The 16,542-nt window shown below is 53.4% G+C and overlaps 1 long non-coding RNA gene across 1 annotated transcript; it reads left to right on the top strand.

The window, feature by feature from the left end:
* Positions 1-4,699: 4,699 nt before the first annotated feature.
* LOC135295808 (uncharacterized) lies at positions 4,700-7,403 on the top strand. Its single transcript, XR_010357866.1, has 2 exons — positions 4,700-5,386; positions 5,694-7,403. It is a non-coding gene; the product is annotated as an uncharacterized LOC135295808 (long non-coding RNA).
* Positions 7,404-16,542: the final 9,139 nt, after the last annotated feature.

The raw sequence follows: 16,542 nt of genomic DNA, 5'->3' as shown, positions 1-16,542 counted from the left end.
AATAGGTGAAACAACATTATTTAAAGTATGGGAGGAAATAAGTACTTGGAAGAGGGATCTGGTCCATCAGTTTTCATCCTCCATAAAACCCAGTAGTAAACAAAGCAATAATATTTGGGGGCTTGGAGAGGGCAGCTCTGGGGAGAGCTGGGATGTTGATTAAGATGGAATGGCTACGTGGGGAAAGGGGGGGATGCTGGAATCACATCCCACGGCTGCGCCCGGCACTGCGGTGATGGGAGAAAGTTTGGGCCCGTTTCCTCTGGAATTTGGTGCCACATCTCACTCCGTGGAGCTGCTGCATCAATGGGAAGTTTTCCTGTCAAGCTGAACCCGACAGGGAGGGTAAAATCAACTCTCACTTCCCCATCGGAGCGTCTACAGCGCAAAAGCCTCTCCCGCTCTATTTATACGCTGGATAAATCAGTCTCCAGACTGTTACCATAGATAACAGAGTTTTTCTCCTGCTGTTGTCTCTAACAGCTTCTTTTTCCCCCCACTATATTTTGCACGGTTCCTACCTATCACCTCGGTGAGTAATTCCCCTGCTTTAAATCAAATTTCTTGGGGGAGAGACGGGGTTTTCAAGCAGAGGGAGATTTTTCACCCCCCTCTCGCCAAATTGCGCTCCCAGTTCTCTGAGAAATCCTGCAGAAAGGGGAGCTATAGGTGACTGCATCTGATCCTGATACATATTTAACCTTCTCACAGTCTCCAGGAATTAACTATTTAGGAGGTGAGCAGCCGGCGCAGGCGTTGCACCAGGATAACACGGCCAGGCTGGTTCGCAGCGACGCCGAATCTTTCCACAAAAATCCCTAATTCTCACCACGGAGCTTCTGCAGGAGACATTGCCACGGGCTGGGATCTTTATTTGAAATAAATAACTCGCTCGATGCGGCAGGTCCCCATTTCGGGGACCAGTGGATGCAGAGTTTCCCCTCCCAGGGATGGGGTGTTAATGGGATTTGTTGCTCCTGGCTGGGGAGCGAGGGGGGTTAATCCCTTTCTCCATGTATATCCCTGCTAAGCTGGTTTAGGTCATGTTTAGAGCTAAGTTTTGTGGTGTAGGCTCTGTCCACTCATCCATCCCGCAGTGCCAGGCACAGGGATGAATCCAGCTGCCATCTTTGCTCCCCTCGCACCTCACAGCGCTTGACAATTCAATTCAGCCCCAGAAAGAAATTAAATGAAAGGTTTGAATTCCACCAAAGTGGTGAAAAATCTTCTAAATTTAGAAACCCTGAGTCGTCACTCGGGGAAAGCTCCCAGCGCGGCCCAGAGCCCTTTGTTTGCCGCAAGGGGATTTATCCTGGAATGGGTAGGGAAGGAAAGGGACTTTTTCCCTCCACCTGCAGGGACCCATCCTCCCGGCATCACCTCTGCCATCACCCCCAGCAGACGTGAAGCTGCTTGTGGGGAGGAGGCTTTGGGGGTTTGGCATCATTTTCTAAAGCCTCCGAGGAGGCTGCAAAGCGTTAAATAGCCTCACCTGACCTCCTCCAGCAAAGCCAGGCTCTGCATCCTTATTTAGGGACATACATCACCTCCACAGCTTTCCCTCTGGTGCTGGGGGTGGAGCAGAGAAGTGAAATGTCGTGAGAGAAGAGAAGAAAAAAAAAAAAAAATAGAAGTAGCTCTAAATCCATCTGAATTTGCCTTGAAACCCCTTTCCCAGCCCAGCCTGGCCGAGCGCATCCCGGCGATCCCGGCCGAGGGCCGGACACATATGCCGTGCCATATGGAGCGGCGCGATCCCAGTCAATCGGATCTTTGGGAGTTTTATCGTTTAATTTCTTAATGTGCTAATAGTGCACAGGGAGGGGATGGATCACCGGTTAAGTCCGAGGATTTATGTTTTTAAGGGAGGGTAATGTATTTCCGAGCGGGCTTTAAATATCCTCGGCCAACGTGACGGGCGGCGGGCAGGAGGGTGAGCTGGAAAAGGCCCTGGAAGAGCCCTTTGAGCTTTAATCCAGCACAGGTTCATAACGTGACATCCAGCTCCGTGTGAGCTGAAATTCAGGCGGAAAATCCCCGTGTCCATTTGACAAAGCCATTTTGCCCAGCCCTGAGGGCTGCGAGCCCTGTTCTGGGTCTGCGTCCCCCTGGTGCTCCCATAATTTCCATCCATGGGTCCATTCCATTTGAAGCCATGAAGGATGGGTGGCAAAACCTCCCCAAGGCCCCCGATCCTCAGTTTCCCCTCTTAGAGAGAGAATTGCATTTCCTCCCTTCAAACTGCCATTGGGATCAGGGCTTATGCAGACGTCAGCTCCTCATAAGGAAAGGTCTTACAGAGAGATAAAAAATAAACGTTCATAAAAAAACACGCAGATGTAATTTCAGGGGAGTACTGAAATTGCAACCGTTCACCTCCAACCTGCCACGAAACTCATCTGTTTATTTTGAAATAAACCACCTCAGCTCTCCATAAATCTCTGGGGCAGGGAACCAAGGAGGGGATGAATTAGGCAGCACCGTGACCCCGTCCCGGTCCCCGCTGGGCAGCTGCCTGCGGGGCAGGGACGGATGCTCGCGTGGCCCCGTGGCTCCAGCTGCGGTTGGAAGCGTGGCGGTCTCAGAGGGATGCTCTGGCTGTTGGCTTCTGTCAGCCAGACCTTAAAATCTGCGCCGTTCGAGGCCTTATTTGAATTGCAAACGGCTCAAGGGAGGTGTACTGTGGAGTTGCTCTCTCAGGGTAAATAGGGTTTGGGGTTGTTTTTTTCTTTAAGCTAATAATATTGTGTCATGCTTTGAGGGGGGTGATGGTATAAAGGGCAGGCGGAAAGATTTCTGTGGCTGAGCTGGTGGCTCTCCCCAACCATTTTTGACAGCTAATTTCTAGCATTTCCTTGAAAACTCCTCTGATCTGATGCGTTAAGTGAAATGTCTTTAAGGCAATGGGAACACAAACGGTAGGACTGTGAGACAGCACTAAGGGGAAAGGGCAGAGGCTCCCAGAGGCTCGCAGCCACATGTTTTGGACCCCCAATGTGCCCGAGGTTCTTGTGCTTACTCAGAGCTGGACGCTCCTGCCCCTCTCTGAGCACACAGATTCACTCTCAGGGTACCAACCACCTATTCACGCTTCCGTGCGGGTTTTTCTCAGCAACTTCTAGGCCTCGCCTGGGGAGGGAAAAAGCAGAAGGGAAAAGAAGGGATGTGTTCGTGTTCGTGCAGTGGGAAGGGATGGAAGGAAGAGACGTGCGCTGCGACTCGGTGCGGCGCTGGAATGATCTCAGGAGCTGCGGCTTGTGCAGAGAGATCCCAGGAGCGAGCACATGCCCTTGACACCAAATCACCCGGCGAGTAATAAAGGATTTCCTGCCTTCAGAGCCTGCTTGAGCCGGGGTTTTAGCCCGGGTTAGGCTGTGCAGCGCCCTGACAAGGTTACAGGGTCTAACAGGGTGCTCAGCCGGGACTGGTGATGCTGGGAATGTGTAGATATCCCTGGATATAGACGTGTAGATAACCACGGCGTGCGCGCCTCGCCACAAACAAAAAGCGCGCTCCTCTCCTTGAAATTCACCTTGAACACGGTGAGATGGGGTGGGTTCGTTGGCTGCTTTGGGGATTATTATTATTATTATTATTATTATTATTATTATTATTATTCACCCCCCCTTCCTTTTCCCTGACAACTGTCAGCAGAGAGGCTGCAAAAAAAGCTGAGGAGCCACTGCAGGCTGCGCAGCGCTGGGAGCTGTCAGCCCCACGCCACTGCAGTGATGTCAGCCGCAGCCACAGCCACTGCCACCCCCAGCCCCTGCACACACGCGAGTCGCAAGAAGAAGAATTCATAATTACAGTAGCGTAGCCATGAAACCAGCAGTGCTGGGGGTGAGGGGGGGGGAGAGAAAGCGAAGCCTCGGCCAAAATTGGTACTTTCTTTTTTTTTTTTTTGTAATGCCTTTTTTTTTTTTTTTTTTCCTCTCCCCCTGCAAAGCTGCACCCAGCTCTGCAGCATCCTTTCTCCGCAGCGGGGTTTGGGGGGGCCAGGACAGGGGGTTCCCCCCCGCAGCCCCCCCAAAGCGGGTGGAGGGTGCGGGGGGCTGCGGGGGGGAGCTGGGCAGGGCTGGAGGCTCTTTCCCCGCGGGTCGCTCCTTGTTTTAAAAGGCAGCATTTCTGCGGACAACACCCGGAGCATCTCTGCGGGAGCGGGGCTGGGGGCGAGGGCTGCAGCCGCCTTGTTTGCGGCGCACGGAGTCAGCAGCTGGGATTTTTTTTTTTTTTTTTTTTGGCTGAATAATCCTTTACGGGGAGGGGGTGTGCGGGAAAAAACGGGGGGGGGGGGGGGGGGCTGGGGGAGGAGGGAGGGAAAGTGAATCAACATCACCGAAGGAGGACAGCGAGCAAGATTAGGGCTGGCTAATGATAAATGAGAAGGCGCCGCTGACAGCTCCGCGCTCCGCGCAGCGCCCGCCCGGCTGCTCCGCGCTCCCTCCGCACCCTCCGGCCGCCCGCTCCGCTCCCACCTGGCTCCAGCCCCCCCCTTCCCTTTTCTTTTCTATATATATATTTTTTTATTTATATATATATATAATTTTCACCCCCCTCCGCATAGCGCGGGGGGGGGGGGGGCACATCCCACCCCCTGCCTCCCGAGCATCCTCCGCGGGATTACGCGCCCGGCCGCGCTCCGCACCGGCTGCAGGACGGAGGGACCACGGCGGGGCTGCCGCAGGGGGTATTTCCTTCGCTCCTCTTCTTGGGGGGGGGTTTGGGTTGGGGTCGGGCCGGGAAAGGGGGGGTCGGGTAGACAGGACACCCCACGGGGGAGGGGGGATGCAGTGGGGGCTGCGCTCCCCCCGCGCCCTTTCTTCCCCCCCGGAGGGCTGAGCGTGGTGGGGGGATGAAGGATGAAGCCAGGGCGGTTTATCCGTGGGCTCTGCCCGCCCCCCCCGCTCATCGTACCCGGGTGACCTTTCAAATCAAAGCCCGGCTCGTACCTACCAAGGTGCATTGGGCAGCGAGGGCTGGGGGGTGCTGGGGACTGGGGGGGGGGGGGGGGTGATGCACCCGGGCTCTCCCCCTCCCTCTGCCTTTTCCCCCTCCCTCCCTCCTCCCTCCTCCCTCCCTCGCTGCTCCCTCCCTCTCTCTCTCTCTCTCTCTCTGCTGCATTTTGCATGAGCTATCTAGGTCATTAGCATTTTAGCGTATGCAAGACTTGACAAAGCTGATGAGAAGCCAGATGGGCCCCTCTCCTCTTTTTTTTGCACCACTTGGGATCTGAGCGAAAGGATTGACTGCAGCAGGCGAACGGGGGAAGGTTTATTGCGCTCCTCCGGACCCCCCCCCCCCCCCCCCCCCCGCTTATAGCATCGCGGCGGGGCTCGGGGCAGGCGGCAGAGAGCGGGCAGCGCTGGGCAGAGACGGAGGGCAGGTAACGGGGCCCCCCCGCCGCCCCCCACCCCACAGCCAGGAGGGTTCTGTGATTTGATAGAGATGGATTTTTTTGGTATTTTTTTTTTTTCCGACGTGGGGGGGGGGTGTTAGGTTGGGTTTTGTCCCCCCCTCCCCCCCGCCCATGGGGAAGGGCGCGCCGAGCCTCCGCGGGGCGCGGAGAACAAAGGCTGGGCTCCGCGGGGTCCCTCTGCCCCCTCCCTTCCTTCCCCCCCCCCTCCCTTTCTCTTCTTTTCTTTCCCCATTTCCCCTTCTCCTTCTCTATATTTTCTTCCTCCCGAGGAAAGGCCCCTCTCTCCGTGTTCACAGCGGACCTTGATTTAAATGTCCATACAATTAAGGCACGCGGTGAATGCCAAGAACGAGGCTGACCAGCATCGAGGCCGGAGGCGGCTCCGCGGCTCTCCGCACCCCCTGACATCCCCCCCACGTCCCCCGAGCTCGGCCGCGGGGCGCGCAGGCAGCGCTGCGCACCGGCGCAGGTGGCACCGCAGCGCGGGGAGGGGGCGGAGAGGGATGCACGGCACGGGATGCGCCGGGATGGGATGGGATGGAGCACGGCAGCTTTCGGGGGACTCTCCGGGGTGAAGGAAGAGGGGGTCCTTTGCGAGCGAAAGCGCCCTGGGTGTGAAATCCGGAGCTGTCACTCGGGGGTGCCCCGCGGGTGGGCCCCGGGGGGGACGCGGCTGCTGCCCCCGGGGCTGCTCCGCTGCCGCCGCTTTGTGCTTTGCCTTTTCTCTCGCCTTTTCTCCGCAGAGCGATGGGGTTTTTCCCTGCTAAAAGCAAGGGCAGGTCTTGGGGTCACCGGGGCTCACGCTGCTCCCCCGGCGGAGGGGGGGTGGTGGTGGGGGGGATGCTGAGGGCAAAGCCGCTTTTTTTTTCTTTATTTTTTTAAAAGCTTTATTATGATTTTTCTTTTTCCGGTGGCTGTTTGTGTGTTTTTCCCCTCCGCCCTCCCTCTCCTTTTAATCCTTATAATTTAAATCAAAAGTGCCGGGTAGAAGGAGGGGGGGAGCGCTGTGTCTGCAGGGCGAGGCCGGGCGTAAATCTCTCGGAGGGATAAACATGTCATTTGTTCCCTTTGTATGGTAATGCTGTCGTCCCCCCCCAGCTGCCCCCCCACCCCCCAGCAGCTGCCCCAGCCATACATCCTCCCTACAAAAGATCCCAATTACCCATCGGCTGCCTCATTATACTCCTTACACAGCCCCGGCGAGAGGCGTGTGTGTGCGAGGAGCCGAGGGGAGGGGGGGGAGGATGAGGAGGGGGGGGAGAAACAGCACCTGAATTATTCAGAAAATAAAATAAAATTCAGAAATCTGGAGGCGGCGGGAGGGAGGGATGCTGCGACCCCGCGGGGATGCTGCGACCCCGCGGCCTAACACGGAGCAGGTGCCCCCCAGAGCCTCCTGCAGCACAGGAGCTGCTCCCCCCGCTCCCCGCCCCAACACGCCATTGGTTTATTGCTCCTTTTTCACGCTTTTATTCTTATTTGGTTTTTTTTTTCCCCCTCCACCCCTTGTAGCCATCAGCACCGCTCTGCCCTGCTCCCCGCTGGGGCCCTTCACCTCCTTTCCCTTCTCCCATCCCTCTCCTCCCCTCCCTTCTCTTTGCAGCTGGAGGCCACATCCCTTGATCCCGGCCCATCCCAGTGCTCCCAGCAGGTGCCTGGCACTGGGGAAGGACAGGCCTTACTGCAGGGGACAGTCCCCCACCCCTCAGGCCATCTGCAGAGCTGTCCCAAATTTGGGAGGGGGCCCTTGGTGACAGCGCGGGGGGTCCCATCTCTCTTTGCAGCTCCGTGCACAGAGCCTCACCTCTGGAATGGTGCCCTTGGGAATGCTGACAGCACCTCGGGGTCCCTGGGACGCCTCCTTGCACCCGCCGAGGGGTTCTGCAGGTATTTCGGGCCATCCCTCCCTGGGCTGGCATCGCGGCCGGCGCGGATGCCGCAAGGAGCCCGTCGGGTCGTGCCAATAAAGCTCTTTCCTCGCGGGTTCCTGCATCCTCTCCTTTGTTCCTGGAGGTTTCTCGCCCGTCTCTTTACGGCGGCGGAGGCAGGACCCCCCTGAAGGACCCGCACTCAGCACCAGGTGGGGGATGAATGTTAAAATCCGCCCCAAAATAAAAAAACCTCAGCCTTGCAATTCGGCAGCCCGCGGTCGCCTGCTCAACCCTGGGTGGGCGCCGCTGCATCCTGGACCTCCAGGAGGGTCTGAACTGCCAGAGGGCTCCTCTGTAGTGAATAAAAGGGGGGAAAAGAAAGGGATTTGGGGTGCCTTCTCTCTGGGATTGCCCCCATCCCGGCAGGCAGATCCCTGCCATGCCGCACTACGTGCCGAGCATCCCTCTGCGGCACCGCCGGCCCCACAGCACCCGGCCCTCGCAAACAGGATGGATTTTCTTTTAAAGCTGCAGCATGGGAGAGGAAAACAAGAGCTAAATAACCCCAAATAAATACACAACCTGTTTTTCTGTCTTGTGAAATGGCCGGGATGAAGAGACGCCATCACCGTGCATCCGAAGGCCTGGTACCCCCGGCGGGGCCCGGCTGCCTCCCTCGGGCTCAGCCCAGGGGGATGGAGAGGAGGGGGCAGCCGGCTCTTATTAATACTAATCCCAAGAAATATTGCTGTGCCCTGAATAAATCAGGCCGGGGGTTCCTCCAAGACCTTTGCCCCCTTGAGATGAGCTGCAGTGCGGCCCCTCCTCTTTGGGGTGGACGCTTTGGGAAGGGAATTGGCACGGGGTGGGGGGGGGCTGGGGGGGGTGGACAGATGCGTTTGATTTTTTCGCTGAGGGATGGAGGAGGAGGTGGCACGGTTTTATTCCAAGCACGTCAGCTCCCCCCTCCCTCCCTGTCCCCTCCTTCCTCCCTCCACCCGCAGTCCGATGTAAACATAACGGCAGGGACCTGCCAGGCTCCATCCCCACTTGGATTATGGGGGGAATTAAGCAGCTTTGATTAACACAGCAATGCCCCCGAATAACCTTCAGGCGTCTGGCCCTCAAGGTCGTGTGCTAGAAGGGGCCGGGGACAGGGACCCCAGGGCACCCACCCCGTGGGCAGAGGATGGATGGGATGGATGGAGAGGATTCGTGGGGAGCAAAGATCCTTCCATCTGCGGTTTTGTGCCTGTTTTATTTCTCCCTGCCCACGCCCAGCCCTGACCGATTCGCTCTCCACTGCAGCGCTGGTTGGGCTGGAGATGCTCGGGCTCCAGCAGGGAGGTGGGATGGAAGATGTGGGAAATTCCTCTATTTCCCAGATCTCTGTCGAGTGCTATCCCCGCTGTTCACCCAGCCCCAAGCAGGATGATGGTCTCCATGTAGAAAGGTCTTTTTCTTCGTATCCCCACAGCATCCAGCTCCTTTTTTCCATTTATTTTTATGCCGTGTACCTCCATGAACCAAAAGCCAACACATCTCCTAGCAGCAGCAGTCAAAGTGGGCGTTTTATTGGGAAATCTAATCAGGTTTCGAGGGGAAAATCCTTTCCTAATGTCTCAGCTAAGCAACGAGCTCGATTAAATTGGTTAGACTATAAAAAGGGCCGAGAGTCCCATCTCCTTTTTCCTCCCTGCTCTTCCTGGACAGCGCTGTCATCTCCGTGCTCCACTCCACTGTCTTTAAAGCCCAAACGAGCCTCAATGACACAGGACTCACATGTCATTCCCCGACATCCCCCCCCTGCCCCACCTCCCCCCAGCAACAGAGTCACAAATCATCTCAAACACTCTAAATTTAGCCCGGCAGCACGACCACGAGCAGGGATTTCAGTGACATCACCACTGGAAATTAAGGGGTCAAACAGGGAGGCTGAACGTGGCACCCTGAGGAGCGGGGACAGCGCTTCACTGATCCTTCCACACAACGAGGCCACCCTGTCTTGAGACATCTCAAAGCATCCCCTCAAAATAAATTTCTCCCAAATGCCCAGGGTGGACCAGGCATGGGGATAGATTAATTCCCATCAGGAGCTGTGCTGAAAGGCCTCCATGGGTCAGCACTGCGGAGATGCTCCGCGAGAACCCAAAGGAGCAAAGCTTTGCCCGGGGCAGAGGCCGGGAGAAAGGGGACCCACATCTCACCCTGGAGCTGGAAGGTGGGTCCAGCACTCCCTGCATGGCTGGGAATGCCAGGCCAATGTTCCCATGGCACTTGCAGAGTTGTGTGTGCTCACAGTCCCTGGTGGTGCTGTGGTTAAGGGCAGGGGTGCTGCTGTGGTATCCCAGTGCCTGGAGTGATTCCTGCCTGCTTTGCTCTGCAGAGCCAAAGAAATCACTGCACATGGGGAAAAGGGAGCCAGGGCTGAGTCCCGAGGTGGGAATGGGGCTGGTTTGAAGCACAAGGTCCCATATTCCAGAGGATGAAGAAAGAACAGAGATTCCGACGGCGGCGCTGCAGTTGGAGGGGCAGATCCTGAGCCCCTCAACAGGACTGGATGGATTCATAAACTCACACAATCACAGGATGGTTTGGGCTGGAAAAGACCTGGAAGAGCATCTCATTCCAACCCCTGCCATGGGCAGGAACACTTTCCACCATTCCAGGCTGCTTCAAGACCCGTCCAGTCTGGCCTTGGACACTTCCAGGGATCCAGAGGCAGCCACAGCTTCTCTGGGCACCCTGTGCCAGGGCCTCACCACCCTCACAGGGAACAATTCCATCCCAATATCCCATCCATCCCTGCCCTCTGGCAGTGGGAAGCCATTCCCTGTGTCCTGTCCCTTCACTCCTTGTCCCAAGTCCCCCTCTTAGAGCCCTTTAGCCACTGGAAGGGTTCTAAGTCTTTCCCATGCCTTCATTTCTCCAGACTGAACAATAAATTACTACTTGGGGGGCTGTAACCAGAGAAGCTGAGATGATACTTTTAGGGACAGCACCTACCTCCTGTAGTGGTCAGCAACCCTTCACTTCTGCTGTGGTTTCTGGCAGCACAAAAAGGCTGGAAAATGCTGCCTCTGCCTTTTGGATTTCATGTTCCCCTTGCCCCAGTGGTGAGAACTGAAAAATAAACCAACAGGCCAATGTCTCCTGCAGCATAAATTCCTCTTACAGTCACAAAATATGATGTGGTGGGGAAGAGGGAAGAGGTTAGGGACTAAAATCTGACAGAAACCCCTTAGGCCACAGCAGCGCACGAGGATTTCTCTGCTCTTGATGCACACGGTGGCAATTCTATGAGCATTCACTTATTTTTGTGGAGATTTTGCCTTTTCAGACCAAGTGTTTCCGTGTGGCACCAGCTGTAGGGATGAGCTAATGCAAAGCTCAGTCATTTCCCTGCTCACCCAGGCCTTCCTCCGCAGCCACTCCGAGAAGCTCTCATCCAGGCAGAGACAAAAGTGATGCGTGTGCATGTGTAATTTCCAATGTCAACGTGTTCAGCGAGGAGTTGGAATCATAGAAGTTATTTCATTTATTACAATCATACATAAAGCCTCTTAGAGCTGCAGACTTGGAATAGGCAATTATGCCCATAGGTTAATAACACGCAGCGATTTGACTGACAACTGGAATTAGATTTAAACACGGCAGAGTGGCAGCTAAAGGCACTTTATTAAAACTGTGGCTGGGGATTTGTTCAAAATACCAGTTGCATACCTTTCCTGGTAAAATATTTATAGGTAGCACCATATTGTGGTCCATTATATTGCATTTTCTTCTCCTTTCCCTCACCACTCTGCTGTATGAGGAATTTCTCTGGTCAGATTTTCCTGGGGAGAAAGGAAATGCCCGGGGTTGGTTCACATGGAGTGATGGGATGGGATGTGATTCGCAGTGGGAAAGGGCCCTACAGCAGTGATTAACTCCAGACCTAGGAGGGACCTGGATTTACCTCTCCATCCTCTGTCCTTATCACTCCCCAGTGCAGCATCCTCTTAACGCTGCCCTCGTTAGCCCAGAGTTAACGATCCCAACAGTCCAGACAAAACCAGGGTCAGTGGCTGAGAGAGTCAATAAAGCAAATATTGCTTGGATCTGTTGATACTGGGAGATTTTCCTGCTACCAGGGGAGATCCTCCTTGTGAGATTAGTTTAGTGTGGGATGGATTACCTGCAACCAGGATGGAGCCCCTGCTCCTGCGAGGTTTGAGATCCAAGTTAGAGAAATGTGTGACAGGAATGACAGGAGAAAACACTTGATCCTGCCTTGGGACAAGGGGCTGGGTTAGAGTCCAGTCTTTCCCATCATTCTTGGAAAAAAACCACTAAATTGCTTTAAAATAATAGCTAAGGGGCTGGGCCAAGTGAGATCCAAAGGTCTTCTTCCACCCTAACATCAGTCCAGCTAACCTGGAAATTATTATTAAAATCCCAAAGGCTCTTTGTGTGCCACTTCCTTTACTGGCAGCCAATGAAAAAGCAAAGTGACACCTGAAATGCCCTTAAAAATAACTCCCACTTTCTATCTCATTCTTTCTTGCCTCATTTGTGTGGCGTGAAAAATCTCTGTTTCATAAGAGCTGCCTTGCAACCATCCATGGGCCAGGGGTTAAAATTCAGGATCACGGTATGGGATTTGAGGATTTCACTTTAAAATTTGCAAGGCCAAAATCAGCAGAGAAGAAAGAGCAATACAGTGTCTGGAGAGGGAAAATTGACAGTTTTTAACCTACTGAAGGATGATGCAAGTAGATCCCCAAGCTGGTGGCCAAATCCAGCAAGGTACAAGGAGGATTCTGCATGGATTTAACAGAGGGAAATCTTCCCAGCCAGCACATCACTGTCAAACCAGAGTGTACACTCCAGACCCCCAGATTCCCATTCCTCTGCAACAAAACCTAACAGCTCAAAATCAGAGTTAAATCCAAAATACTTTCTTTCATTTCAGGGAAGGGGAAGCTGGAGGTGCCCTCAGGTGCAAAAGGAGATTGAATCAACCATTCCATCATCATTCCATCATCACTCCCTGCCTGGCTCCAGCATATTCCAGACCAGGAGCCATTCTCTGGCTGAAGATGTCCCAGCTCCTTGCAGGGGGCTGGGCTAGGTGACCTTTAAAGGTCCCTTCTACCCCAAACCATTCTGTGATTCTATGATCCATGGGGTCCCCAGGGGTTCCTGGTCCTCAGGATAAGGAATTGGCTCCAGCAAAGCTCTAACTCCAGATTTTGATCCTACAGACCTCTCCTGCCAACCTGGGGGACCAACCCCAAATTTCAAACCCCTTATTACCCAACAATTAAAATAAAACAAAGTCTGAGAGCACCAGCTATAAAAAGATCATCCCGGTGCTCCTCATGCATTAAATATGAAGGCTCAGATCCTTCCTGTGGTGCCGTGGCAGGGGAGCAGCTCCCTGGGCTGGGATTACCTGGTCCTGATGCCCTGACCTTTCCCCAAAGAGCAGCCTGTGGAGCAGGGTCAGCAGTGGCCATGGCAGAGGTGGCACCAGCCCCACACACAAACACAATTCCCAGCAGCTTTTTCCAGCAGATTTCCTGAGTGGCAGCTTTGGAGGAGAAAGTGCCAGGAGGTGAAATAACCAGAGGCATGTGAGGGGCACAGACTCAATCCCAGGGCAACCCCTTTTGTTAAAATGCCCAGGGAAGAAGAGATCTCCTTTTTAATTTTTTTTAATGTCCTGAAAGATTTATAACCCTTTTTGTCAGGTTCTCCCTCCTATCACTGATAAAATTCATCCTGGCACGACTGGAGCCCAGGATCAGCTTTTAAAGCGTGGCAGAGAAAACCTCTGTGATTTAAAGCAAACATCCAGTCCTTGTCTGCAGCCCAGCCCAAATTCAAGGAGTATCCCAGTGTTTCCAGACATGGAAAGGGGGTTCATGTGTGAAACCCACAAGGGATCAGCTCAAATGAGCCCAGCCAAGCTTTGCTCTCTCACCTCAGTCCCTGCTGCATTGGGTGTAGGTGATTTGTCACCCCCTCAAAGAGATTCTTGTCACCAGCTCGTGTAATTTTACCATTTTATGTAGGTATAAATATCTGTAGGAATACATATCCACACATATATATATATGGTTTTCCCTAAAGCCCCTGGCCCCAAAGGCAAAACTCAGTTCTTAAAACCTCAGTGTCCAAAAGCTTTGAGGGATGAGCTGAGTTTACTCGAGCAGCTAAAAAAAAATAGAAGGCAAACCCAAAGTACATTAGAAAGAGCTCTAAAAATACAGTCAAGAAGTTGGAAGCAATTTTGTGATCCGGGGGTTTCTTGCTGGGTTTTCTGGGAGTTTGGGGTTGGAGATAATGGCAGTGGGAGTGCAGGGCAGCGTGGTTTTATTTCAGGATCAATATCAGGGTGGAGCAAATGGTGTATTTATCTGCGAGGCTGAGAAGATCTAATTGTGCCCTGTTTTGCACTAATGCAGCTCTGTGGCACCACCAGACAGTCCCAGAGTACCCAAAATGTGCTTGTTTTCTGGTCCACCCCTGGTTTTTGTCGTGCATCCTGCCCACCCTGGTCTCACCCCAGTAGTTTTATGGGTTATTTCAAGGATGTCCAGATCTCTGCTCCATCCCTCCTTTATACCTCAGAGTAAAAAAGGCACCAGCATCACCCTGTAGGAGTCCCCACTTGGAAATAAGGTTTTTATGGATGATTTTAACTGGGAGGAGACTTCAAGGACATACCCAGAGATACCCAGGAGCAGTAATTGCACAAGGAGATGAGATTCCCAGGGAGACCCAGCCCATCCCCGTGGACATGAGACCACAATTGTCATCTGTGATGAACAACAGAGAGGGGAACGTACAGGAAACAGCAATTAAACCATTAAAGGCTTGGGCAGCTTCCCAGTGACCAGCAGCCTTTAGATATATAAATATCTCACATGGCATAAAAGGAGCTGTTCTCTACCCATTATGTCCCCAGTGACCTTCAAGAGGGACAAGGGGGCTGGGATTGTCACTTTGAACTGGCATCTTCTGCTCCATCTTGGATCCCTTGGGACAGGGATATCCTCCTCCCCTATAGCACTGCTTGGAAATCCCAGCCTAAAGTTGAAATCCAGTTGGGATCCCAGTTTAAATTATCCTAATTATTGCCCAGATCTGCCTCCTGTAAATCCCTGGCTGTGATGTAAGGAAATAACTGAGCTGGAAGGTGGCAAACGTGCTGCTGCTGCCACATTTCAGTGTTAAAATACAGGTTTCCATGTTTAATGTGAATGTTTTGTGCTGATGTTTTGTATCACACCCCAAACATCCTGAGGGATCAGCCCCAGACCAGAGGGAGTTTCTGGGCTCCAAATCCTCGTGGCTCCAGTTTACTTTAATAGTCAAGCTGAGCAAAATATCTCAACAATTACTGAAAATTTTGGCCAGTAATTAACAAATGGTTGTTCTTTAATTAGCCAAAGGAACAGCCCTGCGACTGAGATTGGAACCAAGATAACCCAGGGAAGATCCATGATCATAAAAGACAGTGACAACCTGAGTTTTCATCAGTCAGAAATCCTTCTTGGCATGTGGTGCTCGTTGGGAGAAGAGTTTTGGGGACAGATATCAAGACTAATTGCTCCATTCAGTCCGGCTGGGTTTTATTAACACCATCAACTTCAGATTTAGTGATGTTCACATTGGAATAATCACCCCATTCCTGCTTCCATAGGCCTGGATCTGCGGCTCTGGGACGGGCAGTGCCTCACACACCTCTGGATATTCCCCCTGGGGAGGCTCAGATGTGCTCCCCAAGCAGGAGGAAAGGCTCCCCTGCACCCCCATCTTCCCAACACCTGCACAACATCCCCCAGCTGCTGCCAGCTGTGGGGCTTGAACCCCAGGAAGGGCTGCAGGCTCATTCCTGCGGGCTGAGCTCCTCGGGGATGGAGAAGGGGAGATGTTTGGGAGTCCTGCAGCACTTTTCCCCCTTCCCACCAGGCGTGGAGGCTTCCCCTGCAATTCCTGCTGGAGTGATGCTGCAGCAGAGAGCGTCTGCAGGATGATGAAATGCAGAGGGGCCGTAATGAGATTTCAAATAAAGCCAGCTTTTCCCCTGGCATGTCTGGTCTGGATAAATCCAAACTGTTGGCAAGGCAAAACCGCCGGGAAGGAGAAGCGCCCTTGACCTGACAAGGCTCTCCCCATTCCCACCCCTCCCTGCGGATGGGGACGGCAAATGCGGCATCGCAAACAGCTCATCCCGATGGAAGAGCAGCAGGAATCGCTGATATCTGAGAGGCCAAGCCCCACAGGGCACAAGCGGGGGATGCCCTGGGGGTGCTGCTCCCCATCCCGCAGGAACCGCAGGATGTGATTTGGGCACCGCTGGCCAAAATCCCTGCGGGCGCATCCCTGGGCATTCCAACATTCCGGAGCAGCAGCCGCTAGAGGGGGGCTCAGCACCGGGAGAAGGACTCGGAAAATCCCTGCAGCCTTTGGGGAGGAGGAGAGACTCGAAACTCTGCGTGGAGGAAGGCGGGAGGCTTGGGGAAGGATGGATGCGAGGGATGCACGAAGGAAACTGCACCAAAAATGTCTGTATGGCTTCCCAAAGTGCTGGCTCCGAGCAATCCATCCTCTTGTTAAATATTCCTGAAAATCTTTGTGGAAAGCAATGCCCTTCCAGCAGCACCGAGGGGCTGCAGGGATGGAAGGAGACAGTACAAGGAAAAAAAAAAAAAAAAAAAAACCAAACCCAAACTCCAAAATGTTTTGCAATCAGAGAAACACGGCTACAATTTGCTAGTTTTAAAGAAAAGCTGCCATAAATATCCATTACTTCATCCCTGTAGCCAAAGCCTTTTATTTTTTAAGGGAAAACAAGCCTTGGGAATGAAGAGCTGCCAGGTGAGCCACGTGTTTAGGATGCTAAAGCTGCACAGATGTTGGATGGACATATCCAACACCTTGGTCACTCCCGAGGTCTCTCTGCTCCTGGAGGGTTTTTGGGGGAGCCAGGCAAGGTCCAGCTGCCACCCTGTCCCTTTCCAATCATTTCCCATGGCTTATAAGGATAAAGGGGACAAACTTTTTATTAGGGTTTGTTGCTACAAAACAATGGGGGATGGTTTTAAAGTAAAAACCAGGTGATTTAGACCAGATATAAGGAAGAACTTTTTTATTGTGAGCATAGTGAGGCACTGATAGAGGTTTCCCAGAGAGGCAGTAGATCCCCATCCCCATAAACATTTCAAAGCCAGGTTGGATGGGATTTCAAGCAACCTGATC

This window comes from Passer domesticus, chromosome 3 (assembly GCF_036417665.1).
Source record: "Passer domesticus isolate bPasDom1 chromosome 3, bPasDom1.hap1, whole genome shotgun sequence".
In the NCBI taxonomy this organism is placed as follows: Eukaryota; Metazoa; Chordata; class Aves; order Passeriformes; family Passeridae; genus Passer; species Passer domesticus.
The sequence above is the reverse complement of the archived record's forward strand: the minus strand, read 5'-3'. Positions and strand labels throughout refer to the sequence as shown.